Here is a 14,298-nt window from a genome sequence, read left to right on the forward strand (position 1 = left end):
GAGATTGTTTTGTTAATTCAGTTAAGTCCTATGTAGTTATTCCAGCTACTGCAAAGATTACACATATGTTTCTCATCACGATTTTGTATGTACTTCAGTGGAACTAAAAGAATTTGTGGGAAGGAATCTTATCCAATCTCTTGTGGTCATTATCCTCAATAAAATGTTTAAAATATGATGCTGTAAAACCCAGCTGAAGGAACACTGCATACTCTGGTGTACGGTGTTTATCTCTCTGGTCCTATTCCAGGTCAATACCGCAGACTAGAAAGGGTGGGACCAGGACATGGTATGGATACAAAGTGCTCGACTGCCACCTGGTGGAGAGAAGAGAGAAGGCTGCTGAACAAAGTGGCCATTAAAAACAAGAACAAAATCTTCCTAGAGTATCATCTATTGCCCCTAGCTTTTCTATATATGAAGGAATGGATCCTTAAATTCTTAGATCCTAAGGAAAATAACAAAAAAGCACAAAAATTAAGGCAGCTTTAATTCTTCACGAATGCTTTCATATCCATACAGTCTTCTATGAAAATACTAGCTTTTTCTGTCTTGCATCATACATCCATCAATTTTGTGCTAACTGGTTGACACGTTAAGTCATACATGAAGCCAACATAATTAAATACATACATAATAAATAAATAAAATAATAATAATAAATAAATACTAAAGATACACAAATTCTAGTCCCAAAAATCCCACCCCAGAATCTTGTTGATATAATCTCACAGTAATAGTTAGCAATTAAATAACATTGTTCCATGCAAATTACATATCATCTGCACAAATTTTTATGAAGTAGGTGTTATTTTTATTCAATTATACATATAAGAAAGCCGGCACAGTAAAGGTGGCATGGAATGAGGACTTAGGCAGTAGGCTTCCAGAGACCCCAATCTGAATCACAACACTACACTGCCTCTTGGTGAATTCAAAAGAATGCACAATTTGAAGAACCACTTTATCCAGGTATTCAGATTAATAAAATGTCAAGTGAAAGAGCCAATCACTTAAAAAAATTCTTACACTTTTTTTTTTTTACTTCACTTTACTATTATTGTCTTTTCCATCTAAAGATATCTCAGTGGAGAAAGAAATCATCTACTCTTGCTTGCAACCATAAAAATACACAACTGGGAAAAGTATTTAAGAAGTAAAAGAGTACTACCTTTTAAAAATTTGTGCTTTTACAAATGCCATTTCTTTGTTGTTGTTTTTGATTTTATTTTCTCTTATAAAAGGAAGAAAAGCACACACTCAAGTAACACATGGAAAATCCATCACAGGTTATAGTCTGAAAACTCTGTTAATTACACTGTATTTAAATACAGGGATTATTGAGACTTCCCTGGTGGTCCAGTAGCTAAGATTTCTCGCTCCCAATGCAGGGAGCCTGGGTTCAATCCTTGTTCAGGGAACTAGATTCCACATGTTGCAACTAAGAGTTTGCATGCCACAACTAAAGATCCTGCATGTTGCAACTAAAAAAAATCCCGCATGCGTCAACAAAGATCAAAGATTCCACATGCTGCAACTGAGCACAGCCAAATAAATAATCAATAAAACAAATATGAAAAAATTTTTAAATAGATATTATTATCTTTAAGGCATTTAGGTATAAGCATGCATACATCTGTCTTTCTGTAGCCAAGTAAAGGGCTTCCCTGGTGATTCAGTAGTAAAGAATCTGCCTGCAATGCAGGAAACATGGGTTTGATCCCTGAGTCGGAAGATTCCCCTGGAGAATAAAATGGCAACCCAGTCCAAAATTCCTTCCTGGAGAATTCCATGGACAGAGAAGCCTGGTGGGCTACAGTCCATGAGGTCGCAAGAGTCAGACATGACTTAGCAACTAAACTACCATCACCAGCCAAGTAAAGGGTGATTGGGAAGAGGACAGGAGAAACGGCAGTTGCTTTAGAAAGTTATTGGCATAGAACGTTGAAGATTTATGAATTTAACCCACTTAATGAGCATTATGGTTACTGAGGGAAATTTTGAATATGACAAAAAAAATTATGAAGTTTTAGTCTATTTTAGTGTTTTAGTCTATAATAGTTTAGTCTATTTAGTGTTATTTTGTTTCCATCAAGGAGGTGATCTGATCTACTGATCTGTGATTTTCCTTTTCTTTCAACAGGTTCAGCAGCAAAGACTGATTGCTCAGAATATCATCTAGATCTCTGTTATATCACTCAAACTGCTGAATATGATAATATAAAGCACCAGACAATAGTACTTTACTAGTAACATCACTGACTTGATGGATGTGAGTTTGAGTAAGCTCCGGGAGCTGGTGTTGGACAGGGAGGCCTGGCAGGCTGCAGTCCATGGGGTCGCAAAGAGTCGGACACAACTGAGCGACTGAACTGAACTGAGTAACACCCCCATATTACCTGTTTTCCAAAGCCCTTATATGTTCATAGGAGATGAATCTGAGTACATAGGTAGGAGTTAGAACAAGGCAGGCATTCCATAAAGGAATTTATGGCTGTAACTCCAGCTTGCCAGGACTCCACCAGAGCTTATAGAAGCGATAATTCCTATCTCTGACATGACGTTCAGATCAGATATCTCACTGTTTGATGAACATCTCTACATGAATGGACAGAAACATCTCAAAATCAATACATTCTAAATCAAATGTCTTCTTTCTAATCCTCTACCCTTACCCAAAGTTCCCAAACCTGCTCCACACGGTTCCTAAATGGCTTGTCAAGATACGCATAGTGAAAACTGAGGCAGCCAAGGAGAGGGGCAGCAGCTTAAATGGAATCTCTCTCACAAAGCTACAGAAGTCAACCAAAGCAAAAAAACCACATAAATCCAATACCCTCAACATTATAAGGACACAGGGGAGTCCAAACTTAAATAGAAAGGTGAACACCCAATTCTGGAAGAGATACCTCTTTAGCTGCTCTTTTAAGCCCTTGCAGAGAGCAAAGATGGGAGTGGGATAAGTTCTGGAAAAACTATAAAGAAGAGAGAAGAGTAAAAGAAGGGCCTAAGATAGACTTGGCATCACTCCTCAGAAGAGAAAAACACATTACAAGTGCAAAAAGTACTGAGAGTGTCCTGGCAGATCTGAGCATTCACTACAGGGAGCAGACTTAAAAGTACAAGGGTATCCAGGAGGCCTCAGTCAACATGTCCTACTCTTGGGGAAGACAGGGGTAACAGGAAAGGGAGAGACTTATTCAGTCTTTGTTGGAGACTAGGTAAGTGAAGGGAAAAAGAAACAAGAGGATAAATCTGCAATTCTGCAAGACAAAAGGGAACTCTAAAATGGAAGGATATGTCAGCCTTCCTCCACCACTGAGAAAAGAAAGCGCAGTCCATTGGAGACACTGCGCTTCACACAGTGACATGGCAGGGTTCCTTGAACAAGGATGGCTGCCAATTACTGTAAGCCTAAACCTGCCCAAGAAATACAACAGAAAAAAGGAATCTCCACACAAAGTTATTAGTAGAAGAGAACAGAAATGAGAAGAAAACATCTCAGCTGATAAAAATCATTCCAGGGAGTTCCCTGGAATAGTGCATGCTAAGCTGCTTAAGCTGTGTCTGACTCTTGGTGACCCCATGGGCTATATAGCCTGCCAGGCTCCTCGGTCCATGGGATTTTCCAGGCAAGAATACTGGAGTGGGTTCCCATTTCCTTCTCCACTGGAAGAGTGATAAAGGAATAAAAAATAGGTTGAGGGCATTCCCTGGCCGTCCAGTGGTTAGGATTCAGAGCTTTCACTGATGTGGCCTGGGTTCAACCCCTGGTTGGGGAATTGAGGTCTTTGAAGCAGAGCAACTGAAAAAATAAAAAAACAAAAGAACTTTCCAAAAAACCTAACCATGAAGCAGAAGAAAACTAACACAATATCTGATTTAAATTTCCTTTAACAATGATTTGGAGATAGAAAGAACCACTTTAGATTGCTCAGCAGTGAAGAACTTGCTTGCTATGTGGGAGACCTGGGTTTGATCCCTGGGATGGAGAGATCCCCTGAGAAGGGAATGGCTACCCACTCCAATATTCTTGTCTTGAGAATCCCATGGACAGAGGAGTCTGGTCAGCTACAGTCCATGAGTTGCAAAGAGTATGACACGACTGAGTGACTAACACACAAACAATGTTGATAAAAAAAAATAAAATGATAGTTGATTTAACTCAGGAAAGAGACAGAAGAGAAAGAAAAATGATCTCAGAAATACAGACTAAATAACAAGATGCCAACGGGAGAACAGAAATAAAAATTTAAGAAGGGGAATTAAACAAAGGCAGACTAGCAGTTAAGAGGCTAAAAATGAGGGGAAGAGAAGGAAGAGAGATTAGAGAGACAGCAGCTGGAATGGAAGATAGACAAAGAAGATACAACAAAAGTATAACCAGAGTTCCTTAAGAAAGAAAACAAGATAATGGAATAGAACCAATATTTGAACTATAAACCAAGAAAAACTTCTGGAAATAAGATCTGAATATACATACTGAAAGGGCCCATCAGGTAATTGGCTAACTAATTCAAAACAACCAACATATTTGAATAAAACTATTAAGATAAAATATTCTCATAGCCTCCAGTTATAAAGACTAAATAACTTCAGTCTAAGAGAACTAGAGGGGCATCAAACTTATCAAGAGCAACATACAGCACAAAGTGAGAGTGTAGCAGCATTCTGAAGAAATTCAAGGGAAGAAACTGAAAACCAAGGATTTCAACTCGGCCAAGCTGACCTTCAAGGTAATAGATAAGCAGTGTAAAACAAGCAAGAATTCCAGTAATGTTATATTCATGAGCTCTTCTCAAAAAATCTGAGAGGATAACTTTCACCCAACCAAGAGGTGACTGGGAAAACTTCAGCGAAAGGATTTATAGTGAACATTTAATGTATTCAGTGTATTCAAAGACTTCGTATACATTTAAAGGATTCAAAGACTGAAAGAAAGGGAGGTACAAAAGTGGAAGAATAATATATAAGTAAAACAACTTGTAGATGTTACAAGGTTTGATAATGTAGGAAGTAATGCAGCTAAAAATTTGTTAAAAGAATGGGGGAAAAGGGAAGCAGAATAAGTTCATGGATAACTGAACAGGTAGGAATAAAAAAAAATATATGAAGAAAAAACAAAAAAAAAACAACTGGGGGCTTCCCTAGGGACTTGGTGGTAAAGAATCCGCCTGCCAGTGTAGGAGACACAAGTCTGATCCCTGGTCTGGGCAGGTCCCACATGCCGAGGAGCAGCTAAGCCCGTACGCCACAGCTATAGGGCCTGTGCTCCGGAGTCCAGGAACCACAACTCCTAAGCCCATGAGCTGCAACCACTGCTACCCTCACGCCCTAGAGCCCATACTCTGCAGCGAGAAAAACCACTGCAGGGAGAAGTCCACGCGCTGCAATGAAGAGTAGCCCCCTCTTGTCACAACTAGAGAAAAGCCCACACAGTAACAAAGACCCAGCACAGCCAAAAATAAATACATAAAAAATAAATAAATAAAATTATAAAAAAAACTGGACAAATCAGAGAACAAAAGGTTAAATAAGAAAACAAGGACTATGAGAAGTTTTTTTTAAAAAAGTATTAGTCTAGGGAATTCTCTGGCAGTCTGGTGGTTAGGACTTGGTGCTTTTACTGCGGTTTCACTTCCTGTCCAGGAACTAAAATCCTACAAACTGCGCAGCTCCGCCAAAAAAAAAAAAAAAAGCATTAGTCTAAAGGTAACTACTGAAACAAAAATGTAAGCTTTCCAAAATACCAAAAGAAATTGGAAAAAAAAAATCTAACACAATACATAGAGAGACAGAGAATTTTACATTCTGTACATCATAACATAAAACAATATATGTATGGATGTGAGAGTTGGACGGTGAAGAAAGCTGAGCACCAAAGACTTGATGCTTTTGAACTGTGGTATTGGAGAAGACTTGAGAGTCCCCTTGGACTGCAAGGAGATCCAACCAGTCCATCCTAAAGGAGATCAGTCCTGGGTGTTCATTGGAAGGACTGATGTTGAAGCTGAAACTCCAATACTCTGGCCACCTCATGCGAAGAGCTGATTCATCGGAAAAGACCCTGATGCTGGGAGGGATTGGGGGCAGGAGGAGAAGGGGACGACAGAGGATGAGATGGTTGGATGGCACCACCGACTCGATGGACATGGGTTTGGGTAGACTCCGGGAGTTGGTGATGGACAGGGAGGCCTGGCGTGCTGCAATTCATGGGGTCACAAAGAGTTGGACACGACTGAGCGACTGAACTGAACTGAACTGAAAACAACATGGCAGAATAGAAACAAAAATAAGTTGTATCAATAAATTTGAATGGGCTTAAGTCGTTTATTAAATGAGAAAAATTTTCAGTATGGTTTACAAAACAAGATTCAGTTATAAGCTATATGCAAGAGACAAACCTAAAATAAAGTCATTCAGAAAGGTTAAAAATGAAAAGACAGGCAAAGGTATACTGGACAAATGGAAACAATAAGAAAGGAATTTGTAATCTTGGTATCAGACAAAGAAATTAAAGCTAAAAAAAGTATTATATATGACAAAAGGGAGCAGTTTTTAATGCTAAGAGCAAAAATTCATAATGTAGCTATAATAGTCTCAAATAACACAGCAATTACTGTTGTAAAGCAGAAACTCTAGGGCACGCAAGGAGACATGTATAGAAACAAATTAATGATGACAGACTTAAATACATCACTCAGTAAAAGACAAGGCAAGTGAACAAAAAATATGTATCTATGCAGAAGATCCAAACAACGTAACCAGTAAAGTGAGCCTAGAGGAGAGATATAAATTGAATTTTATACTCTGATAATATGGAATAGACCTTCTTATCAAGCACACAGGGAATAGTCACAAAAACTGTTGTCTTTGTTCAGTTGCTCAGGCGTGTCTGACTCTTTGCGACCCCATGGACTGCAGCACGCCCAGGCTCCCCTGTCCTTCACTATCTCCCGGAGTTTGCTCAAACTCATGTCCATTGAGTCAATGATACCATCCAACCATCTCATCCTCTGTCGCCCCCTTCTCCTGCCCTCAATCTTTCCCAGCATCAGGTTATTTTCCAATGAGTTGGCTCTTCTCATCAGGTGGCCAAAGTATTGGATCTTCAGCTTCAGCGTCAGTCACTATATTAAGTCACAAAGAAAGCATCAGGAAATCTCAAAAGTAGAAATATTATAAATAACATTCTGGTCATAAAATATCAAACAAGAAATTGGAACAAAATTTTAAAAACATAAAATAAAAAAAGATCTTCTACCTAGAAATGAAAAAGACCTCTATTAAATACCTCTTGGGTAAAGATGGAAACACAAACTAAACTAATAAAATTTTTTAAAAAAGATTATGAAATACAACATATCAAAATCTAGAAGATACATTTAAAGTAGTGGTAGATACATTTAAAGACATATTTTTATGAGTATGCAGAGATCAGGAATGCTGCTAAACATTCCTCAAGGTGCAGGACAGACCCCCATGATAAACAACTATCTGATCTAAAATAATAACACGGTTGAAGTACCCTGTCATAAAGCAGTAAAGAGAAGAAAAGCCAGAGATCAAAACAAACATATGGAAAAAAGATAAAAGGCTAAAAATTAACAAATTAAGTTCAAAAACTTAAAATATAGAAAAGGAAATACAAAATGAGCCAAAGTAAAGCACAAAAGGGGAAACAAATTAATAAACTGAAATAGAAATTAATAAATCAGAGAACAAAAAACAGTAGATCTAATTAATAAACCTAAATCCTGGTTCCTTGAAAAATTTAAAATAGACAAATCATTACCTAACTTAATGAAGGAAAAAAGGAGAAACAACAATATGCAAAATAAGAAATCACAAGAGGGAATAACCATCAAAACAGAAGAAGTTTTAAAAGATCATGAGACTACTTTGTAGGCATTTATGCAAATGAGTGTGAAAACTTGGATGAAATGGATAATTTCCTCAAAAGACAGAGTTTACCAAAATTTGTCCAATTAGGGACTGAGAATCTAGACTGGTTTAAGTATAGGAAATAGAGGAAGCTTTTTTGTTTTTTTTAAAAATCCCACAGAAAAGCACAAGAGGTCAGACTTTGACTATGGTGGGGTAAAGAGATTGGCAAATTTTCTTCCGAAAACACAAGTATAAGACTAAGCAAAATTGTCCAAGAAACAAAAACAAAAATACAACAATTTTAAGGATCTGGAAACTGAGTAAAAGCATAAAGCAAATGGGGAAGTATTTATTTACGATAAGCTGCTAGAAGTCTACTTAAGAACAGTGGGGGTAAAAAAAAAAAAAGAACAGTGGGGGTCTATGGCTTCTTGCCTGAGGCGTCCATCATTTCCTCCTCTTACCCCTGCCCCCCAGTTCAATGAGGGCAGTAATAAGACCAGTGTGGACGGGCCATGACCCAGCAGCCTTGCTCCCGAGGGGATGACTTTGATATACCTCAGATGATGAAAACCTGTGACAACAATGTCAGGGAAATTCTTATGAACTGATACGAAACAAATGGGAGAGAAAACAGTTTTTCAAGCCTGAAAATTCGGTTCCCATGCGGGCCAGGAATTTATGGGAAGATCCTAAAAAATGAGAGAACCATAGAGGGGCTAGATTAGCTTTCCACACATCTCAGGCTAACTTGGAAACTATTGGCATGCACGGGGAAGACCGAAGAAGGTCTTAAAAAAAAGTTAAAGCTTGGTAGGTTGGAGGACTGATTGAATTTTGAATCCCTCTCTCCAACCCACATACTGATCTCCTAGAAGAGGTGAAAGACTTATGGCTAGAGATGTTTGAGTACCAGCACTGCCCAAATTATTGGTGACCACTAAGTTCTGCAAGACAGTGGTGACTTCTAGAAAGCCAGGCTAAAAAACTAACACACTGAGTAGAAACATTAGCAGCCACAAATCTGGGAGATGGACTCTGGAATACGGGCAGAATGCAAAAACAAAAATCCACCCATTTAAAAAAACAACAAAAACCCAGGGGAGAAAATCAGAACCCAGAATTTCTGGATAATATTTATCTAAAATGTCTAGTTTTCAATAAAAAAAAAAAATATGCAGCGTGCTGAGAAAAGGGAAACTGTGACCTATACTCAGGGAAAAAGTCAATAAAAATAATGCTGAGCGGGTGGATTTTGCTGACAAAGACTTCAAAATCAGCTATTATAAATATGTTCAAGTAATTTAAATAATGAAAGGAGAATATGACAACAATGACTCAGATAAACAGGGAATCTCCACAGAAAAATGAAAAGCATAAAAAAGAACCAAATGGGAATTTTAGGGTCAAAAGATATAATTAAAATGAAAAATTCACCAGATGGATTCAGTAGCAGATTTGAGATGGCAGAAGACAGAAGCAGTAAATTTAATAACAGGTTAATAAAAAATGACCAGTTGGAAAGAGGGACAAAAGCCTTAATGAACAGAGTCTCAAGACACCTCTGGAACAAAAATCAACAGTACCAATATACAGGTAATGAGATTTCTCAGAAAGAGAGAGTGAGACAAAGGGGTAGAAAATTACATTTGAAGAAATAATGGCCAAAACCTTTCTAAAGGTAATGGAAAACACTAACTACAGATTCAAGAAGCTTGATAAATCCCCAAGTAGGATAAACATGAAGACAGCCACACTTAGATAAATCACAATCAAACTTCTGGAAACCAAAGATGAAGAGATCATCTCAAAAACTGTGACGGAAAATGATTCACATACAAGGGAATAGCAACATGCTCACTGACCAACTCTTCATCAGAAAAACAATCACAAAAAAATCAATAAAACAAAAAGCTGGCTCTTTAAAAAGATCAATAAAATTAATGGACTTTTATCTAGATGGACTAAAAAAAAACAAAGAAAAATTACCAAAATCAGAACCACCCTACAGAAGAAGATTAAAAGAGAATATTATGAACAACTTCAGGCAACCACATTAGACACCTTGGTTGACCAAATGCTTAAAAAGACAAAATATCAAACTAACTCAAGGAAAAATAGAAAATTTGATTACATCCTTAAAAAACAGACACTGAATTGGTAATTAAAAATCTACCTACAAAGAAAAGTCCAGGCTCAGCTGGCTTCATAGATGAACTCTACCAAACATTGAGAAGAATTAATATCAACTCTTAACAAATTGTTCTAAAATATTGAGGAAAGAACATTTCCCAGCCGCTTCTGTAAGACCAAAATTAACCTTGATACAAAGTCAGAAAAAGAAATCACAAGAAAACTATACATCGTTATTCTCATAGATAGAAGAATCCTCAACAAAATTAGTAGAAACATATAAGATGGATGTATGCCATGACAACAAAGGATTTATCTCAGGAATGTAAAGTTACTTTAATATCTGAAAATTAGTAATGTAAAACATCATATTAATATGACAAACAAAGGACGTGAGCATCTCAGTAGGTATGACAAAAGTCCAACATCCATTCACAATAAAAATCTCAACAAACTGTATTAGAAGGGAATTCCCTACAGGACATCTGTGAAAAACCTACAGTTAGCATCATGCTTAATCTTTCTCTCCTAAGACTGAGAAAAAGATGTCTGCTTTCACCACCACTACTTAACATTGTTTTGAAAGTTCTCATCAGTGCAATAAGTCAAGTAAAAGAAATTAAAAGGATGTGCCTCGTGGCTGGGTCCAGGGATGGACCTGGTCCCGGCAGTGAAAGCACTAATTCCTAACCACTGAACCACCAGCGAATTTCCAAAATATTTATAGTATCATTACTCATAGGAGTCCTAAACTGAAAGCAAACCAATGCCCATCAATTGATGAATGAGTATCCACGCAATGAAATACCATTCATTTCATTCAATTCAAAATACCAGTAATAAAAAAGAACAAAGAAACGAACACAATACTGTAAATCAATTACAGTACAATAAAAATTAAAAACAAAATAGAAAGGAACAAAGTACTGATACATGCTATAACGTGTTAAACATTAAAAAAAAAAGAAAACAATGCCATGTGAGAAAAGCCACACACACAAGGAACACACAGGATTCCATTTACATGAAATTTCTAGGAGAGTCATATGAGCCACTGAGGACACAGGATCTCCTCTGTGATACTTATGCCAAAAAATGGAAACCTGAATACAATTATGAGGGAATAGTAGACAAAGACAAACTGAAGACCATTCTACAAATAACTGGCTTGTGTTCTTAAAATATCAAGGTCATGACAGGCAAAGGTCAAAGTACTGTTCCAGAGTGAAGGAGAATAAAGAGAAGCAAAAAATGAAATGTGATGTGTGATCTGGAATTTGGTTCTGGAATGAGGAAAAATGTAACTATAAAGAATCATCCTGGGATATCTGGTGAAACCAAAATATTGATTGTGGGTCAGCTATCAGATTTCCTGATTTTGGTAATCTTTACTGAGGTTATATAAGATAATGTCCCAGTTCTTAGGAAAGATACATTGAACTGTTTAAAGGAATATGATGTCTACATTGTACTCTCAAACAGTACAGAAAAATTAATATGCATATATATACACACACACACACACACAGAAAGAAAGCAATAAAAAATAGAGCAAAATGTAAACACTTAAAGGATATAAATGTATAGGAGTTTATTGTACTATGTTTTCAGGTTTGAAATTATTATATCAAAATAGAGCTATTTTAGAAACCTATATACTGGGGGACTATAGTGTCAACTCACTTTTTTTATGCCTATCTAGTTCAATGACAGCAAAACATCTTTCTCAAACATCAATATAATCAGATATCGTCCTTTCTCAAAAATGGCTATGGCTTCTACTGTCACAGAATAAAGTTCAAACTGTAGTATGACATTTACAGTCCTTTCAACACTGGTCCCGATGTACCTTCTCCCCAGGGCTTCTCAGATTTTTCCCCAAACACTGTCAAGTCTAAGTCTTACACTAACCGCTGCCTGGAAGGTTTGACTCCCCAAACCCTTTCATCTTCTGCAGTTCAACTCAAATGCCTTTTCTACTTATCATTTCCCTGATCCCCAAAGGCAAGCCCTTTCTCTCCACACATCCTGAGTTAACAACTTCCCCACTCCTTTACACATTATTTACTAGACTTGAGGTACTCTGTTTGTGCATTGTCTGGCACACAGTAGGTGTTCAACCTGTCTGTTGCAGTCATATGGTAATTTTATTTGCTAACCTTTCCACTAAATATGTGCCTTTCTGCTTTAAACAAAAGCAGTAATACATATTGGTTGTTAAGATAGTACCTGGGCAGGAAATCAATATTAAACAGTGAGACAGTTATTTGCAGTGAATAGAAGCAACTGACAGAGAATATTTTTCAGTCATTAGTCACCTTCAATCTGAACCTATGTACTTCTTGGCTAAGGTACCAAATGTTTGACTATTAAAGTTAATGAAGTTCTGTGTACAAAGGCAAAAACAGGTATAGACTTGGGCTGGCTGGTGAATATGAGACAAACAGGTAGATACTTGAGCAGATCATTAAATTCTTTGAAAATGTTCTATTTAACTTCCTCAGTCTTGAGGATTTGCAAAAGGATGCAAATACAACCTGAGAAAACACTTGGAGGCAGATTATTTTCCATGATTGTACCACAAGGCAGGTCACGAGGGTTCAAGCCAGCCTTTAAAGAAAATACTGAAAAAAGGAAAACAAAACTAAGAAAAGGAGAGGAAATGGGGTGAAAAAACATGTTAATTTCCTAATCTAAAAGTTTATAGGAAACATGTAAATCATGGCATTACGAATAGGGGAGTAAGGAGACCCTTTCAAGACCAGGACAGACAAGTTACAGATTCTACAGGCTAAAAGTCACAGTCCGCTACGCTGTTATTATTTCCAATGCAACAAACATGTATTTATATTTAATAAAACTGACCAGAAAAATGGGCTATAAAACCATTCTCCATCTGTCTTATAAACATCATACCAAATTGCAGAACTTCAAAAGTACACACACCCGTTTAAAAATCTGTCTTCATGACAGTACAACAGGATTAACTAAGAGCACCCCAGAAAACCAAAGACCACATCATTCACATAATCCAAGAAACGAACTTTGTTTAAAAGCCTCACATTTCACGTGAACACATAACAGATCTGAAAGTCTGGCATAATCCACTCGATTTCCAAGCTTCTAAACTAGTCTGGACCAGCCATTTAACGACGGTCCAGCTTCCCGGCCACGCCAGGGGTCGATCTCCCCAGGCACAGCCGCTCCGCTGCCGCGCCGGCTGGGTCGTGCAGTCGGCCGGCGCCACCCGTCACCTCTGGCCCCTCGCCCATCCCTGCCTGTCCCTCCGAGGAGCCCAATCGGGAAGGCTGCCCCGCTCCCCTTCTCTGGGAGCCTCCATCCAGACCCCGTTCTCTCTCCATCGCCCCCCGCACCGACCCTCCCGCCTCCCGACCGCCGCACTTACGGCTCGGACCAGGCGACTGCGACGCAGCCTCTAGCGGCCCCCGCGCAGCGACTCCGGCGCCGGGCGCTGTGCGCAGGCGGCGCGGCGTCTCCCGGGCAACCGGACGCTCAGGCCGCGCGGGGCAGGGCGGCTTCCGGAGCGGGCTCCCCCGGCGTCCGCCGCAGGGAGACCCGCGGCCTGGGTTCAGCGTCTCGGTGGGTCGCCTGTGGGCCAGCCCCTAGCAGCAGAGTGCGGACGCAGCAGCAGTTTCTCCTCCCGGAACCCTTTTTAAGCTGCCCTGAAGGAGGCGCTCGGGAAACGTTTTAACTTTGCCAGAACATTGCCATCACACGAAGTACTGTTCCTATTCCAGGCCGCAGGAGCACTAAAATTTAGCACATACAAGCATTGAAGTTAGAGTAGGCCGTTTCCCTACCTGGGCCTAGATCCTGAGGTGGCCAGATGCTCTATTTTTAATCGTTCCTCTTTGGTCCTGCCCTAGTGTCCACATAGCTTCTCAGCAGATTTAAGGCTTTTCCGTAACAAGTAGCTTTACCTATTGGTTGCGGTCCATCGCTACTGTTTTGATAATTCAGCAAGCATTGTTACTATTACATGGGGCTGATTCAGAGTGAAAGGCATGTTTGCCACCCAGTAGGAAAGCAAGTCAAGCAAACAAGTAATGTGATGAATGCTCTATGGGGTCACAGGTACTAACACTGGAAAAAGATAATTTTTGCTACTCTTGTTTACAAGATGAACGTGGGAACACTTTTTTTTTTTTTTGGGGAACACTGTGTTAATGAGCACATACACACTTTGGCATCAGTAAAATGCTCCCCCATCATGCCCAGATTTAGGATGTCGCTTCTTCTCTGCTTCCCTCAGAAGTA

The 14,298-nt window shown here is 38.8% G+C and overlaps 1 protein-coding gene across 3 annotated transcripts in view; it reads right to left on the minus strand.

The window, feature by feature from the left end:
- CDKL4 (cyclin dependent kinase like 4) overlaps window positions 1-13,643 on the minus strand; it is a 53,753-nt gene extending 40,110 nt beyond the window's left edge. Inside the window, exons 1-3 of one of the 3 annotated variants that reach the window (XM_043468391.1) lie at window positions 13,427-13,643; window positions 12,558-12,644; window positions 213-317 (exon numbers count right to left, since the gene is read on the minus strand). The gene's annotated coding sequence lies outside the window, so the exon portion shown is untranslated. The remainder of the gene's footprint in view (window positions 1-212; window positions 318-12,557; window positions 12,645-13,426) is intronic. The other 2 variants (XM_043468390.1, XM_043468392.1) reach the window with 2 other exon arrangements.
- Window positions 13,644-14,298: the final 655 nt, after the last annotated feature.

The sequence above is a fragment of the Cervus canadensis genome, chromosome 5 (genome assembly GCF_019320065.1).
Source record: "Cervus canadensis isolate Bull #8, Minnesota chromosome 5, ASM1932006v1, whole genome shotgun sequence".
In the NCBI taxonomy this organism is placed as follows: Eukaryota; Metazoa; Chordata; class Mammalia; order Artiodactyla; family Cervidae; genus Cervus; species Cervus canadensis.